The sequence below is a fragment of the Etheostoma spectabile genome, unplaced genomic scaffold (assembly GCF_008692095.1).
Source record: "Etheostoma spectabile isolate EspeVRDwgs_2016 unplaced genomic scaffold, UIUC_Espe_1.0 scaffold00003058, whole genome shotgun sequence".
NCBI lineage: Eukaryota > Metazoa > Chordata > Actinopteri > Perciformes > Percidae > Etheostoma > Etheostoma spectabile.
Genome location: NW_022602989.1, coordinates 19,141 through 34,186, shown reverse-complemented (window position 1 = coordinate 34,186; position 15,046 = coordinate 19,141). Strand labels below are relative to the sequence as shown.

Here is a 15,046-nt window from a genome sequence, read left to right as displayed (position 1 = left end):
AATCGTTTAGAAAAACGAAATATCAAGACAGTCACTCAAATGAAGCTCAGGTAGAATAAAATGGAACAACAGAACAAAATAAAATAAAAAAAATGCATGTTAATGCATCAGAGGTCACATTAAGTTCAGCACCATGGACAGAGTAAAAGTAATGAAACTGTCGAAGATGTCCGTTTATCGAACCTCATGGCAATAATGTCAGCAGATACATTCATTTATCACAAGATAAGATCAAACAACAACAATGACCTAAACCAGACATCCGAATCATATAAGCAGCAACATCATGTTTGAGAACAATAATACAAATTATAAAAATCACAAACCACGGGTAAAAATAACTGCATGCATGACGAAAAAACAAAGTTGCAGAATGACTGCAGGACGATGAACAAAGTTCAGTAATATAAGAAATGTGTCCTACCTCAGGAGAAGCATCACAATCTCCAAACACCTCAGCAAAGTCTGACGGACTTTTCCTCAGAGTATGGTCAGCAGCAGTGGTGTTTCATTGTATGACGTCACGAACTTAAAAGTCACTGGTTCTAGAACCTGTTGTCAGGTAGGCGTCATAATTGTAAGCGCTGCGTAAAGTTCCTGTGCCGTCAACATCTGCGTAATTAGGAGGGAGATAAGCGCTGGGGATGGCAACTGCTCCATCAAACAAACAGTCTGGGCTTTCTCCTGCGACAAAACCTCACACCAGGATGATGATGATGAAGGTCAGAAAAAAGGTGGACACAGACACCAGCGCGATGATCAGATAAGAGGTCAGTTGGAGTTCTTCTCATCGTAAGGAAATATCCTTCAGTTCGGCACCTCAGCCAAGTTATCAGAAATAAGTAATACATGGAACAGGTGGCGGAGAGAGAGGGCTGTCCGTTATCTTTCACTGACACAATAAGGTTCTGTTTCATGCTTCAGACTCAGAAATGTCCCGCTGTGTCCTGATCTCTCCGCTGTGGAGACAATAGTTGAAAAGTCCGGATCAGTGGATTTGACTATATGATAGGACAGCCAGGCGTTCTGTCCGGAGTCCGCGTCCACCGCTATCACTTTGGACACCAGAGAGCCTCCGTTTGCAGCTTGGGGACCAGCTCGGTCATGAAGGAGTGTCCCTCCGGGGCGGGGTACAGTATCTGAGGAGAGTTGTCATCACATCCGATATGAAGACACGGACGGTCACGTTGCTGCTGAGTGGAGGAGAAACCGTTGTCTCTGGCCATCACGTGGACTTTAAAACTCCTGAACTGTTCATAATCAAACGACCTCACAGCGTGGATCACCCCCGTGTCTCCGTTAACAGAAGATAGGAGGACACCGGGGCACCGTTCACCTCACGGGTAACAGAGAATAAATCACTGTACCGTTTTGTCTCCAGTCGGGGTCTCGAGCAGAACGGACCACAAAGTGGAGCCAGGTTTGTTATTTTCAGTCACATATGCGCTGTACGACTGTTCCTCAAACACAGGTGGGTTGTCGTTGATGTCTGCTACAGATAATGAACAGTTTTAGAGGAGGACAGAGGTGGAGAGCCCTCGTCAGTGGCAGTGATTGTAATGTTGTAATCAGACACTAGTTCACGGTCCAGTTGTCCTGTGGGTCACCAGAGAATAATAGTTTTAATAGAAGGGACCAAACTTAAAAGGACGTTTTGCTGAATGGAGCAGCGGACCTGTTGTTATTCTCAGAGTCTCTGTCCTGCACGTTAATGATGCCCACCTCTGTACCAGGCGACACGTTCTCAGGTATGGGATTTGCTAATGAATTAATATGTATCACTGGGGCATTATCATTATGTCAGTATATATCACTACTACTTTTGTTTCTGAAGAAAGGCCATAGCCATCTTTTCCTTCAATTAACATTTCGAATTTTGTTTCTCTTCGTAGTCAACATTCTTGCTACCGTAATTTCTCCAGTATATTCATTTAATGAAAATAATTGTTTTGCAACATCACTGTATTCCACTGAATTCATATGTACTTTACTATTCACGCCTTCATCTGCATCAGTAGCACTCACTGTCACCACTACAGTGTCCACAGGAGAGTTTTCGGAAGAGTAGCTTCATAAACGGCCTGGCTAAACACTGGGGCGTTATCATTAGCATCCAGTACAGTGATTTTATGACTGCGGTACCCGATCTCTGTGGGTACCACCATCGACGGCTGTCAGCAATAAGGTGACCTCTTGTTCTTCTTCACGATCTAATTCTCTATCTAAAATCATCTCACTGTATTTTGTACCAACAGAGTTAGTTAATACATTTAAAGCAAAATAATTGTTTTTTTGTAAAACATAGTTTTGCACAGCGTTTTGCCCATGTCTACATCACGTGCAGCATTTATTCTATAGCGAGACCCTTTGGGTGCTGATTCACCAATTTCCAGTTTAACGGCATCCTTGACGAAAATGGTGGATTGTCATTTACATCCTGAATTTGCAAAGATATCCGGTGTGATTCGAGTGGATCCTCAAGAACCAATTCACATTTCAAAATACATGAAATCTTCGCTCCACAAAGCTCCTCTCGGTCAATCCGATCAGCGACGACCAGTTCTCCGGTATCAACGTTTATTTCGCAATAACGTTTACGGTTTCCTTCAAAGACAATTCGAGCCTTCCGAGGTGGAAGTGCGTTTACTTGAAGCCCAAGATCTTTGGCTATATTCCAATCCCAGATCCGCGTTTCATTTCCTCCGGAAAAGAATAATTTACGTCGCCATAAAATCAGATGTAATCCCAAAAGCAAAATAAATGATCCGCACAAAAGGTTCACGTGCAATCCGTTAAATGCCATCCTTCAGCATCAAAAGGAATGAGCAATAATAAAGACGTGATCAGTATTGTTTAAAGAGCACAGCAAAACTCACATAGGTGAATGATCCCAGGCAAATGGCAAAAAATGAGCAGGGAAAGTGTGGGTGGAGACGCTTGACGATTTCATATGCAGGCTATTTTACTTTTTGATTGGCAGACAGCGACACTCACAGCATGTCCGAAAGATTACAAAATGAAGTAACCGTGCATATTGTTATTACAACACATGCAGCTCAATTAATATAACAGTCTTCACGTCCTGATAAATAAAGTAATATAAAAGATAGACAGATTGATAACATCAAGTGCCAGATTAAGAGTTTTCATGTGCACTGACAATTTTAAAAGAGAATTCAACCAAAGTATCACAAAAACACTTCCACAATGATGTTTGCAATGAAATACAAATGCATTTAAACTGCACGTTATTGCGATTAACATATTCAATATTTGTTAAGCGTACTTTTGAAAAGTTGTAGTGTCGAGCCATACTTTGTTTAAAGGCTGGACGTTGGGATGGTACTTCATTGGAAAACATATTAGTAAGCATCTCTACAAATATTTGCATTTTATTAACTACTATATATGTGGTTAAAAAAAATATATTAGATTACCTAAAAATGGAATGCAATTGAATACAAAAAAACACCAAATGCCTAAAATTCACTATAGAGCTGAATAAACACCTATAGACAAGTACAACATTATTGTAAGAGAAGGAGAATCTGAGACGTTTGGATTCTATTCTTTTGTTATTGCTCTATTTATATAGTCACTGTGTTTCCAGGTGGTGAATGTTTTCCTGAATCCACCACAATACTGTGCTGTGGATTAATGCTTATAATAACTGAGCAAAACTCACAAACGTGAAATGAAATATGTCGAAAAAGCTTCAAGAGTAGTCTATACAACCAACGTTTGATATCAAATAAGCTGAATTTGGGGCGCATTTTAAATTGAAACTTAGGACTTAATTTGAGCAGAGACAAAAATGGGTTTAAAAATTTTGTGATTCAGTGGTGTGTGAGTGCATGACGTTATTGGCGATGTAGGCAGGCTAAGAATGTTTAACTTCAATAATATTTATTAACAATTTATAAGATAAGGGTGTGGTTTTAAACCAAAAAAAAAATGCCGTAAATAAATAATAGTGGTCACATTGATTAAGCGTATTTTAATGAAAATCCATATGTTAATGCTAAGTTTATGTAGAGCCTACCTCCAGTGAATCATGTGATGCTCCAAAGGCATCAGCAAAGTCTGATGGACTTTTCCTCAGAGTCTGGTCAGCAGGCAGCGTGTTGTCATTGTATGACGTCACGAACTTAAAGTCACTGGTTCTAGAACCTGTTGTCAGGTAGGCGTCATAGTTGTAAGCGCTGCGTAAAGTTCCTGTGCCGTCAACATCTGCGTAATTAGGAGGGAGATAAGCGCTGGGGATGGCAACTGCTCCATCAAACAACAGTCTGGGCTTTCTCCTGCGACAAAACCTCACACCAGGATGATGATGATGAAGGTCAGAAAAAAGGTGGACACAGACACCAGCGCGATGATCAGATAAGAGTTAGTTGGAGTTCTTCTCATCGTAAGAAATATCCTTCAGTTCCGGCACCTCAGCCAAGTTATCAGAAATAAGTAAATACATGGACAGGTGGCAGAGAGAGAGGACTGTCCGTTATCTTTCACTGACACAATAAGGTTCTGTTTCATGCTGTCTGACTCAGAAATGTCCCGCTGTGTCCTGATCTCTCCGCTGTGGAGACCAATAGTGAAAAAGTCCCGGATCAGTGGATTTGACTATATGATAGGACAGCCAGGCGTTCTGTCCGGAGTCCGCGTCCACCGCTATCACTTTGGACACAGAGAGCCTCCGTGTGCAGCTTTGGGGACCAGCTCAGTCATGAAGGAGTGTCCTCCGGGGCGGGGTACAGTATATGAGGAGAGTTGTCATTCACATCCGATATGAAGACACTGACGGTCACGTTGCTGCTGAGCGAGGAGAACCGTTGTCTCTGGCCATCACGTGGACTTTAAAACTCCTGAAATGTTCATAATCAAACGACCTCACAGCGTGGATCACCCCCGTGTCTCCGTTAACAGACAGATAGGAGGACACCGGGGCACCGTTCACTCACCGGGTAACAGAGAATAAATCACTGTACCGTTTTGTCTCCAGTCGGGGTCTCGAGCAGAAACGGAACATAAAGTGGAGCCAGGTTTGTTATTTCAGTCACATATGCGCTGTACGACTGTTCCTCAAACACAGGTGGGTTGTCGTTGATGTCTGCTACAGATAACTGAACAGTTTTAGAGGAGGACAGAGGTGGAGAGCCTCGTCAGTGGCAGTGATTGTAATGTTGTAATTAGACACTAGTTCACGGTCAGTTGTCCTGTGGTCACCAGAGAATAATAGTTTTTAATAGAAGGGACCAACTTAAAAGGGACGTTTTGCTGAATGGAGCAGCGGACCTGTCTGTTATTCTCAGAGTCTCTGTCCTGCACGTTAATGATGCCCCCTCTGTACCAGGTGACACGTTCTTGCTATTGGTTCATCAGAGATTTCATATAGATAACTGGAGCGTTGTCATTTACATCAGTGATTTCAATCATTACTTTGGAATCCGATGAAAGTCCATAACCATCTTTAGCATCGATGCGCATTTCATATTTAGAGTTACTCTCGAAATCAACCTGTCCTATGACTTTTATTTCTCCAGTTTTACTGTTCAGTGAGAAAACCCTTTTAGCCCTTTCTGATATGCGGCTAAACTCATATGTAACCTCCCCATTAACTCCCTCGTCTGCATCAGTTGCACTTACACTAACGACTACAGTATCAAGAGCAGAGTTTTCAGGTAGACTGGCTCTGTAAACGGCCTTCTCAAACACTGGGGCGTTATCATTAGCGTCCAACACAGTAACGTGTATGTTAGCAGTTCCTGATCTTTGTGGATTGCCACCATCAACTGCAATCATAGGACATTTAATCGTGTTCTTCTCACGGTCTAGCTCTTTGTCCACACCAACTCGACGTTCTTAGACCCATCTGCATCGTCTCGAACAGATAAAACGAAGTGTTCATTCTTTTGCAAAACTGTATTGTTTAACCGTATTTTGTCCAATGTCTGCGTCATGTGCTTCGTTGACCCGATATCGAGCTCCTTTGTCGGCCGATTCGCTTATTTCCAGTTTATTGAATCCTTTGGGAAAACGGGTGAATTGTCGTTTACATCCTGGATGAGCAGTGAAATACGTGCAGCTCCAAAGGGTTCTCAAGGACTAATTCAAATTTAAGCATACATGAACCTTCTCCCCACACAGCTCCTCTCTGTCAATCCTTTCCCTGATGATACATTTCCCGTTTTTAGATCAACATCGCAGTAGTGCGCATAGCTTTCCTCTGTATCGATACGGGCTTTGCGAATAAACAATTTCCCTACTTCCAGTCCGAGGTCCTTAGCAATATTTCCAACAATGGATCCGGGTCTCATCTCCTCCGGAACAGAATAGCTGATGTCTGCAGTGCTGATGTGGACAAAGACGGCAAAGCCACAGACAAAGCTCAACAACGATTGTCCTTTGAGGTCCATTGTTTCTCCCGAAAAAGGAAATGGACGCGCAAATTCCCGCTGTTGCTGATAAAATTCAAAAGTAATGGAGAAAGTAAGACCACCGCTCATACAACAATGGTACCTCTGGTTATAATGCTTGAATTACTCCTTTTGCAGTGGGTGGAGATATGGACCTCCTTATATCTGCAAGTAAGCAGCGACGCCGTGAGTTTATTTGGAATATTACAAAAAACAACGACTAACCAGCATAAGATGCCACAGTTGCTGCCATGATCAACACTGCAATAACATACTACAGTGTTCAGACGCAAAGTGGAATTGTTTACTATGTTTTGGGTTTGGTGTGAAGGCGCATAAAGAGAAACAGAGAAAACACCATTCAGCACCATGGAGAGCGTGTGAATGGCGAGGAGTCGAGCCAAACCTTTCTGTAAGTTTACATTTCTGTTCTTAAAGTATAAATAATATGGACTGATCGTTGAACAGAAATTAGAATTAAGGTGTGACATTTCAAGTATTGTGTTGAATTACAACGTTAATAAACTGGCAAAGGCAAAAAGGTGTTTCAATTTGAAATATAGAGGACTGCAATGTATTTTTATCTTATTTTCACATTTATTCAATATATAGGAGGCTTTTTATTTTATCGGTGCATCAGTCGGTGACAATAAATACATGTAACTAAGAATCCAATAGACATGTGTGATACTTAGGAGATGTCTTAGAGTAACATAACGCAGAGTTAGCTTCATATGTATTGAACAAGCTTTTGCTTTCAATCAATTAAAAATAACTAAAACATGATCAAAGCTTACTATCAATATCAGATTTACAACAGTTGCTTGAAATGTAATAAAATGTGTCAATTAAACATGCATGTTTGGTCAGCTTGTATTTCTAAAAAGAACTACATATATGTAAATGTGCTGTATTTATATAGCGCTTTTCCAGTCTTAACAACTGCTCAAAGCGCTTTTACATCTACAGGGAACATTCACCATTCACACACATTCATACACTGTGGCCGGGGCTGCCGTACAAGGTGCCACCTGCTCATCAGATAAACATTCACACACATTCACACTCCGATGCGCAGCACCGGGGGCAACTCGGGGTTCAGTGTCTTGCCCAAGGACACTTCGACAATGACTGCAGGGGCAGGGATCGAACCACCAACCTTCCAATTGGCAGGCAACCACTCTACCACTGAGCCACAGCCGCCCTAATATATAATAATATATAAATTCAGACTTTGAATAATGCTACTTCAAACGTTGATGAGATGAAAGGAACAAGTAATAACTGTCCAAAAGCAAGTAATAAACGCAATGGGCCAATATCACGTCAACATGTCTTTGTTATATGCAGGTGAAAAGAGGTGGTCATGATAAAACCGGGGTTACATTTGGTTGAAAAATACAATGTCAATAGCTAAAGTTTAACCACTCATATTTAAATGACTACATACTGTAGTCCTAAAACACGCTGAAATATAGTCATTGATATGTGTAAAACAAATAAATAGAACTCAACACACTGACTATTTTTAACACCAAATGACTAAATAAATGCCTTGTATCCCTTCAATTGAAAACATACAATCCAGATCATTAAATCATTGTTATATTGCCTCATTTTAGCCTAACTTATATCTATCTGTAAAAATTCTGCCTATAATAATAGCCGCCTGTATATATATTCATAGTACATATTCACCTGTAAACTCTGTAAACCATTATTATATAATGTTCATTGTACTCATATGTAAAATTTCTACTTATAGTAATATCCACCTGTATATTGTATTCAGTACATATCCAGCTGTAAATCTTGCTCACAATACTTGTTAGCTATATTCTATATTCATAGGACAAACACTGCTGTAAACGTCTGCTTGTAATAGTATTCATTTCCATATTTAATCACTTATGCACTTATGAAACCATTGTATACATCCTGCACTTACTGCCATTGCACTTCTGGTTAGAACCAAACTGCATTTCGTTGCCTTGTACCTGTACATGTGTGATGACAATAAAGTTGAATCTAATCTAAGTCTAATATAAATGTAATGTAGGGTAAGTGGTATTACATCACAATTAGGCACTGAAAAAAGTGTAAAAGTAAAACCTTTTCACATACTGTATATGTTTTGCGAAAAATAAACTGGATTTAAAAAATGCATTTGACTGCTCCTTATTTGATACAATGCATGCAAGTGTATCAGAAGTGCTTGGCAACACTAATGAAAGGTCACAATCAAAGTGAAAATTTAGATAAAATATGGGAGGCCTACCTCCAGTGAATCATGTGATGCTCCAAACACATCAGCAAAGTCTGATGGACTTTTCCTCAGAGTCTGGTCAGCAGGCAGCGTGTTGTCATTGTATGACGTCACAAACTTAAAGTCACTGGTTCTAGAACCTGTTGTCAGGTAGGCGTCATAATTGTAAGCGCTGCGTAAAGTTCCTGAGCCGTCAACATCTGCGTAATTAGGAGGGAGATAAGCACTGGGGATGGCAACTGCTCCATCAAACAACAGTCTGGGCTTTCTCCTGCGACAAAACCTCACACCCAGGATGATGATGATGAAGGTCAGAAAAAAGGTGGACACAGACACCAGCGCGATGATCAGATAAGAGGTCAGTTTGGAGTTCTTCTCATCGTAAGAAATATCCTTCAGTTCCGGCACCTCAGCCAAGTTATCAGAAATAAGTAAATACATGGAACAGGTGGCGGAGAGAGAGGGCTGTCCGTTATCTTTCACTGACACAATAAGGTTCTGTTTCATGCTGTCTGACTCAGAAATGTCCCGCTGTGTCCTGATCTCTCCGCTGTGGAGACAAATAGTGAAAAGTCCCGGATCAGTGGATTTGACTATATGATAGGAGAGCCAGGCGTTCTGTCCGGAGTCCGCGTCCACCGCTATCACTTTGGACACCAGAGAGCCTCCGTGTGCAGCTTTGGGGACCAGCTCGGTCATGAAGGAGTGTCCCTCCGGGGCGGGGTACAGTATCTGAGGAGAGTTGTCATTCACATCCGATATGAAGACACTGACGGTCACGTTGCTGCTGAGCGGAGGAGAACCGTTGTCTCTGGCCATCACGTGGACTTTAAAAACTCCTGAACTGTTCATAATCAAACGACCTCACAGCGTGGATCACCCCGTGTCTCCGTTAACAGACAGATAGGAGGACACCGGGGCACCGTTCACTTCACGGGTAACAGAGAATAAATCACTGTACCGTTTTGTCTCCAGTCGGGGTCTCGAGCAGTAACGGAACATAAAGTGGAGCCAGGTTTGTTATTTTCAGTCACATATGCGCTGTACGACTGTTCCTCAAACACAGGTGGGTTGTCGTTGATGTCTGCTACAGATAACTGAACAGTTTTAGAGGAGGACAGAGGTGGAGAGCCCTCGTCCGTGGCAGTGATTGTAATGTTGTAATCAGACACTAGTTCACGGTCCAGTTGTCCCGTGGTCACCAGAGAATAATAGTTTTTAACAGAAGGGACCAACTTAAAAGGGACGTTTTGCTCAATGGAGCAGCGGACCTGTCTGTTATTCTCGGAGTCTCTGTCCTGCACGTTAATGATGCCCACCTCTGTACCAGGTGGGGTATCTTCTGGCATGGGATTTGTCAGTGACTTAATGAACGTAACAGGCGCATTGTCATTAACATCTGTGATATCAATTATTAATGTAGAAGATGACACTAATCCAAGACCATCTTTGGCTGTAATTTGCATTTCATAGGCGGGCAACTCCTCATAATCTATTGATCCACTTACTTTCACTTCACCAGTTGCCTGATCAAGAGAAAACAAGTTATTACTTTCATCTGAAATGTGATCAAATTCATATGTCACTTCTCCATTGATTCCTTCATCTGCATCAGTAGCACTCACTGTGACCACTATAGAATCTAAAGGAGAGTTTTCGGCAAGACTGGTTTATAAACGGCCTGACTGAACACTGGGGCGTTATCATTAGCATCCAGTACAGTAACGTGAACAACTGCAGTACCTGATCTCTGAGGAGAACCTCCGTCTGTTGCCACAAGCACAACATTAGCACCTTCTGTTGTTCTCTATCCAGCTCCTTCTCTAAAACCAACTCACTGTATTTTCCTCTTCCGCTTTTTGCAACAACATTCAATCTAAAATGTTCATTTCCCTCAATACTATAGCCCTGAACGGCGTTTTGTCCGACATCTGCATCGTGGGCCTCATCTAGACGGTAGCGACTTCCTTTAGAAGCCGATTCACTAATTTCAAATTTATTGTATTCTTTTTAAACTGTGGTGAATTATCGTTAATATCTTGAACATGACACTGATGCGATGCAGCTCTAAAGGGTTCTCTAAAACAAGCTCCTGTTTTAAAACGCAAGATGCCTTTTGCCACAAAGACCCTCTCTGTCAATCCTGTCTGCAACAATAATATCTCCAGTACTGAGATTAATGTCACAATACCGTTTGCCGTTACCGTCAGCATCAATGCGAGCCTTTCGGGCAGTCAGTTTGCCCACCTCAAGTCCAATATCTTTCGCTATATTTCCAACAACTGAGCCGCGTTCATCTCCTCTGGAAAGAATAGGAAACATCTCCGGTGACGGTTTGCAGCGCTAGGATAATACTCCCAAAGAGGTGACCAGGCCGAGCACGGAAAATGCTATGTGTCCCATTTTCCTGCAACACCAGTGTCAAATCCAAAACAACTAATAGTTGTAAAAGAAAATCAGCCAGCAGAATGCTTTTCAGACAACAAGTGCAGTTCAATTGTAGATGGTGCGATGTTGCTGCTTTCACCAACAGACAATAACCTGATTTAGAAATGTACAGGCGTGTCGGTTAACAAAAAATGTTATCAAGTAAAGCTAGTGGACAGCGACACTGTGAGCAAATCCTCTGCATTACAAAAGATGTGAATATTTGAGTACTATGATGAGAAAGATGAACTACAAATGCAGCAAAGTCCAGCTGGAAGTCAGATCCAAAAATAAATAAATGACCAATAACACCGTAGAGGGAAGTTTTCTCTTGTAAATGTCAGCATGTGTTTACCTCCGTAAAATTATTTAATTGCACAGCAGCATTGATACTGGGGATCTTGAAAGTTTGGGCTGGTTTCAGCCCCATGGATAGATACCACGGTATATGTACTGCGCACAATGGAACATGGCCCACAACTATCAAGATTCTAAGCGACGTACCACATTGCAAAAAATAAATTATGTGGAAATTGTGCTTTTATTTCTGAAAGGGATACACATGATAAAAGCACTGGTATTCCACCTGTTCTTTAAAAGAAATTGTGTTCAACATTCAGCTATAGTATCGAACCGAGAAATATAGTGGATCTTTCTAAATGGATACTGGTATTGTCTGTAAATCCTGATTCAGTTATAACTACTTCTTTATCAATTTCATATCAATATATAGGTAAAGGAAGAATGCAGTTTTCACGCCAACCAATGGTCTCCAGAAAGATTATCAGCACCGACTGCACTTCGTTTTGATCAATTCTGCTTAGTAGTTATAATACTACAACGGCAGGCTTCAATGTGAAACTATTCTAATGAACCGATTCATATTAAAAGCTAGACTTGGGCTAAGAAATGGAGGAAGCAATGAAACGTTCTTATAGAATATTGAAAAGTCAGCTAAGCATGCCAATGATTACACAGGGCTGAAATCAAAGTGCATAAGTGTAAATGTCTGGATAAGTATGAATAATCCTTTTATTTTAGGGTCAATTCTTCGGATAATGCAACTTGGAGGCCAAAACAATGTAGTGGATTTCAACCAAACAAGGATTTTTAGAGAAAAAAAAATATGTTAGTTTTCTTTTTGTTGAAAGAATAAACAATTAATTTTAAAGTATTAAAAGGCAAATTCGGCTTAAAGACCCCACCCCATTAAGTAACTACTAACTAAAGAATGCAAGTTGTGTTCAAGTATTTTAAGGAAAGTTGATATAACATAGTTTGGTTGTAAAAACTTCACACAAAGCAGGGATTTGACGTCGCTGTATAATATGCATGCGCCTACCTCTAGAGGCTCCAAAGAATCCCCGAACACCTCAGCAAAGTCTGATGGACTTTTCCTCAGAGTCTGGTCAGCAGGCAGTGTGTTGTCATTGTATGACGTCACGAACTTAAAGTCACTGGTTCTAGAACCTGTTGTCAGGTAGGCGTCATAATTGTAAGCGCTGCGTAAAGTTCCTGTGCCGTCAACATCTGCGTAATTAGGAGGGAGATAAGCGCTGGGGATGGCAACTGCTCCATCAAACAACAGTCTGGGCTTTCTCCTGCGACAAAACCTCACACCCAGGATGATGATGATGAAGGTCAGAAAAAAGGTGGACACAGACACCAGCGCGATGATCAGATAAGAGGTCAGTTTGGAGTTCTTCTCGTCGTAAGAAATATCTTTCAGTTCCGGCACCTCAGCCAAGTTATCAGAAATAAGTAAATACATGGAACAGGTGGCGGAGAGAGAGGGCTGTCCGTTATCTTTCACTGACACAATAAGGTTCTGTTTCATGCTGTCTGACTCAGAAATGTCCCGCTGTGTCCTGATCTCTCCGCTGTGGAGACCAATGGTAAAAAGTCCCGGATCAGTGGATTTGACTATATGATAGGACAGCCAGGCGTTCTGTCCGGAGTCCGCGTCCACCGCTATCACTTTGGACACCAGAGAGCCTCCGTGTGCAGCTTTGGGGACCAGCTCGGTCATGAAGGAGTGTCCCTCCAGGGCGGGGTACAGTATCTGAGGAGAGTTGTCATTCACATCCGATATGAAGACACTGACGGTCACGTTGCTGCTGAGCGGAGGAGAACCGTTGTCTCTGGCCATCACGTGGACTTTAAAACTCCTGAACTGTTCATAATCAAACGACCTCACAGCGTGGATCACCCCCGTGTCTCCGTTAACAGACAGATAGGAGGACACCGGGGCACCGTTCACCTCACCGGGTAACAGAGAATAAATCACTGTACCGTTTTGTCTCCAGTCGGGGTCTAGAGCAGTAACGGAACATAAAGTGGAGCCAGGTTTGTTATTTTCAGTCACATATGCGCTGTACGACTGTTCCTCAAACACAGGTGGGTTGTCGTTGATGTCTGCTACAGATAACTGAACAGTTTTAGAGGAGGACAGAGGTGGAGAACCCTCGTCAGTGGCAGTGATTGTAATGTTGTAATTAGACACTAGTTCACGGTTGAGTTGTCCTGTGGTCACCAGAGAATAATAGTTTTTAATAGAAGGGACCAACTTAAAAGGGACGTTTTGCTGAATGGAGCAGCGGACCTGTCTGTTATTCTCAGAGTCTCTGTCCTGCACGTTAATGATGCCCACCTCTGTACCAGGTGACACGTTCTCTGCTATTGGGTTAGTCAGAGATTTCATATAGATAACTGGAGCGTTGTCATTTACATCAGTGATTTCAATCATTACTTTGGAATCCGATGAAAGTCCATAACCATCTTTAGCATCGATGCGCATTTCATATTTAGAGTTACTCTCGAAATCAACCTGTCCTATGACTTTTATTTCTCCAGTTTTACTGTTCAGTGAGAAAACCCTTTTAGCCCTTTCTGATATGCGGCTAAACTCATATGTACCTCCCCATTAACTCCCTCGTCTGCATCAGTTGCACTTACACTAACGACTACAGTATCAAGAGCAGAGTTTCAGGTAGACTGGCTCTGTAAACGGCCTTCTCAAACACTGGGGCGTTATCATTAGCGTCCAACACAGTAACGTGTATGTTAGCAGTTCCTGATCTTTGTGGATTGCCACCATCAACTGCAATCATTAGGACATTTAAATCGTGTTCTTTCTCACGGTCTAGCTCTTTGTCCAACACCAACTCGACGTTCTTAGACCCATCTGCATCGTCTCGAACAGATAAAACGAAGTGTTCATTCTTTTGCAAACTGTATTGTTTAACTGTATTTTGTCCAATGTCTGCGTCATGTGCTTCGTTGACCCGATATCGAGCTCCTTTGACGGCCGATTCTCTTATTTCCAGTTTAATTGAATCCTTTGGGAAAACGGGTGAATTGTCGTTTACATCCTGGATGAGCAGTGAAATACGGTGCAGCTCCAACGGGTTCTCAAGGACTAATTCAAATTTAAGCATACATGAAACCTTCTCCCCACACAGCTCCTCTCTGTCAATCCTTTCCCTGATGATAACATTCCCGTTTTTAGATCAACATCGCAGTAGTGCGCATAGCTTTCCTCTGTATCGATACGGGCTTTGCGAATAAACAATTTCCCTACTTCCAGTCCGAGGTCCTTAGCAATATTTCCAACAATGGATCCGGGTCTCATCTCCTCCGGAACAGAATAGCTGATGTCTGCAGTGCTGATGTGGACAAAGACGGCAAAGCCGCAGACAAAGCTCAACAACGATTGTCCTTTGAGGTCCATTGTTTCTCCCGAAAGAAGAAATGGACGCGCAAATTCCCGCTGTTGCTGATAAAATTAAAAAGCAATGGTGAAATTAAGACCACCGCTCATACAACAATGGCAGCTCTGGTTATAATGCTTGAATTACTCCTTTTGCAGTGGGTGGAGATATGGACCTCCTTATATCTGCAAGTGAGCAGCGACGCCGTGAGTTTATTTGGAATATTACAA

General features: G+C 41.9%; 4 pseudogenes; all 4 read right to left on the bottom strand.

The window, feature by feature from the left end:
* Window positions 1-529: 529 nt before the first annotated feature.
* Window positions 530-2,730, bottom strand: LOC116676341 (protocadherin gamma-A4-like; annotated as a pseudogene).
* Window positions 2,731-4,027: 1,297 nt separating this feature from the next.
* LOC116676340 (protocadherin beta-15-like) lies at window positions 4,028-6,528 on the bottom strand (annotated as a pseudogene).
* Window positions 6,529-8,613: 2,085 nt separating this feature from the next.
* LOC116676338 (protocadherin gamma-A4-like) lies at window positions 8,614-11,001 on the bottom strand (annotated as a pseudogene).
* A 1,297-nt stretch (window positions 11,002-12,298) lies between these two features.
* Window positions 12,299-14,951, bottom strand: LOC116676337 (protocadherin beta-15-like; annotated as a pseudogene).
* Window positions 14,952-15,046: the final 95 nt, after the last annotated feature.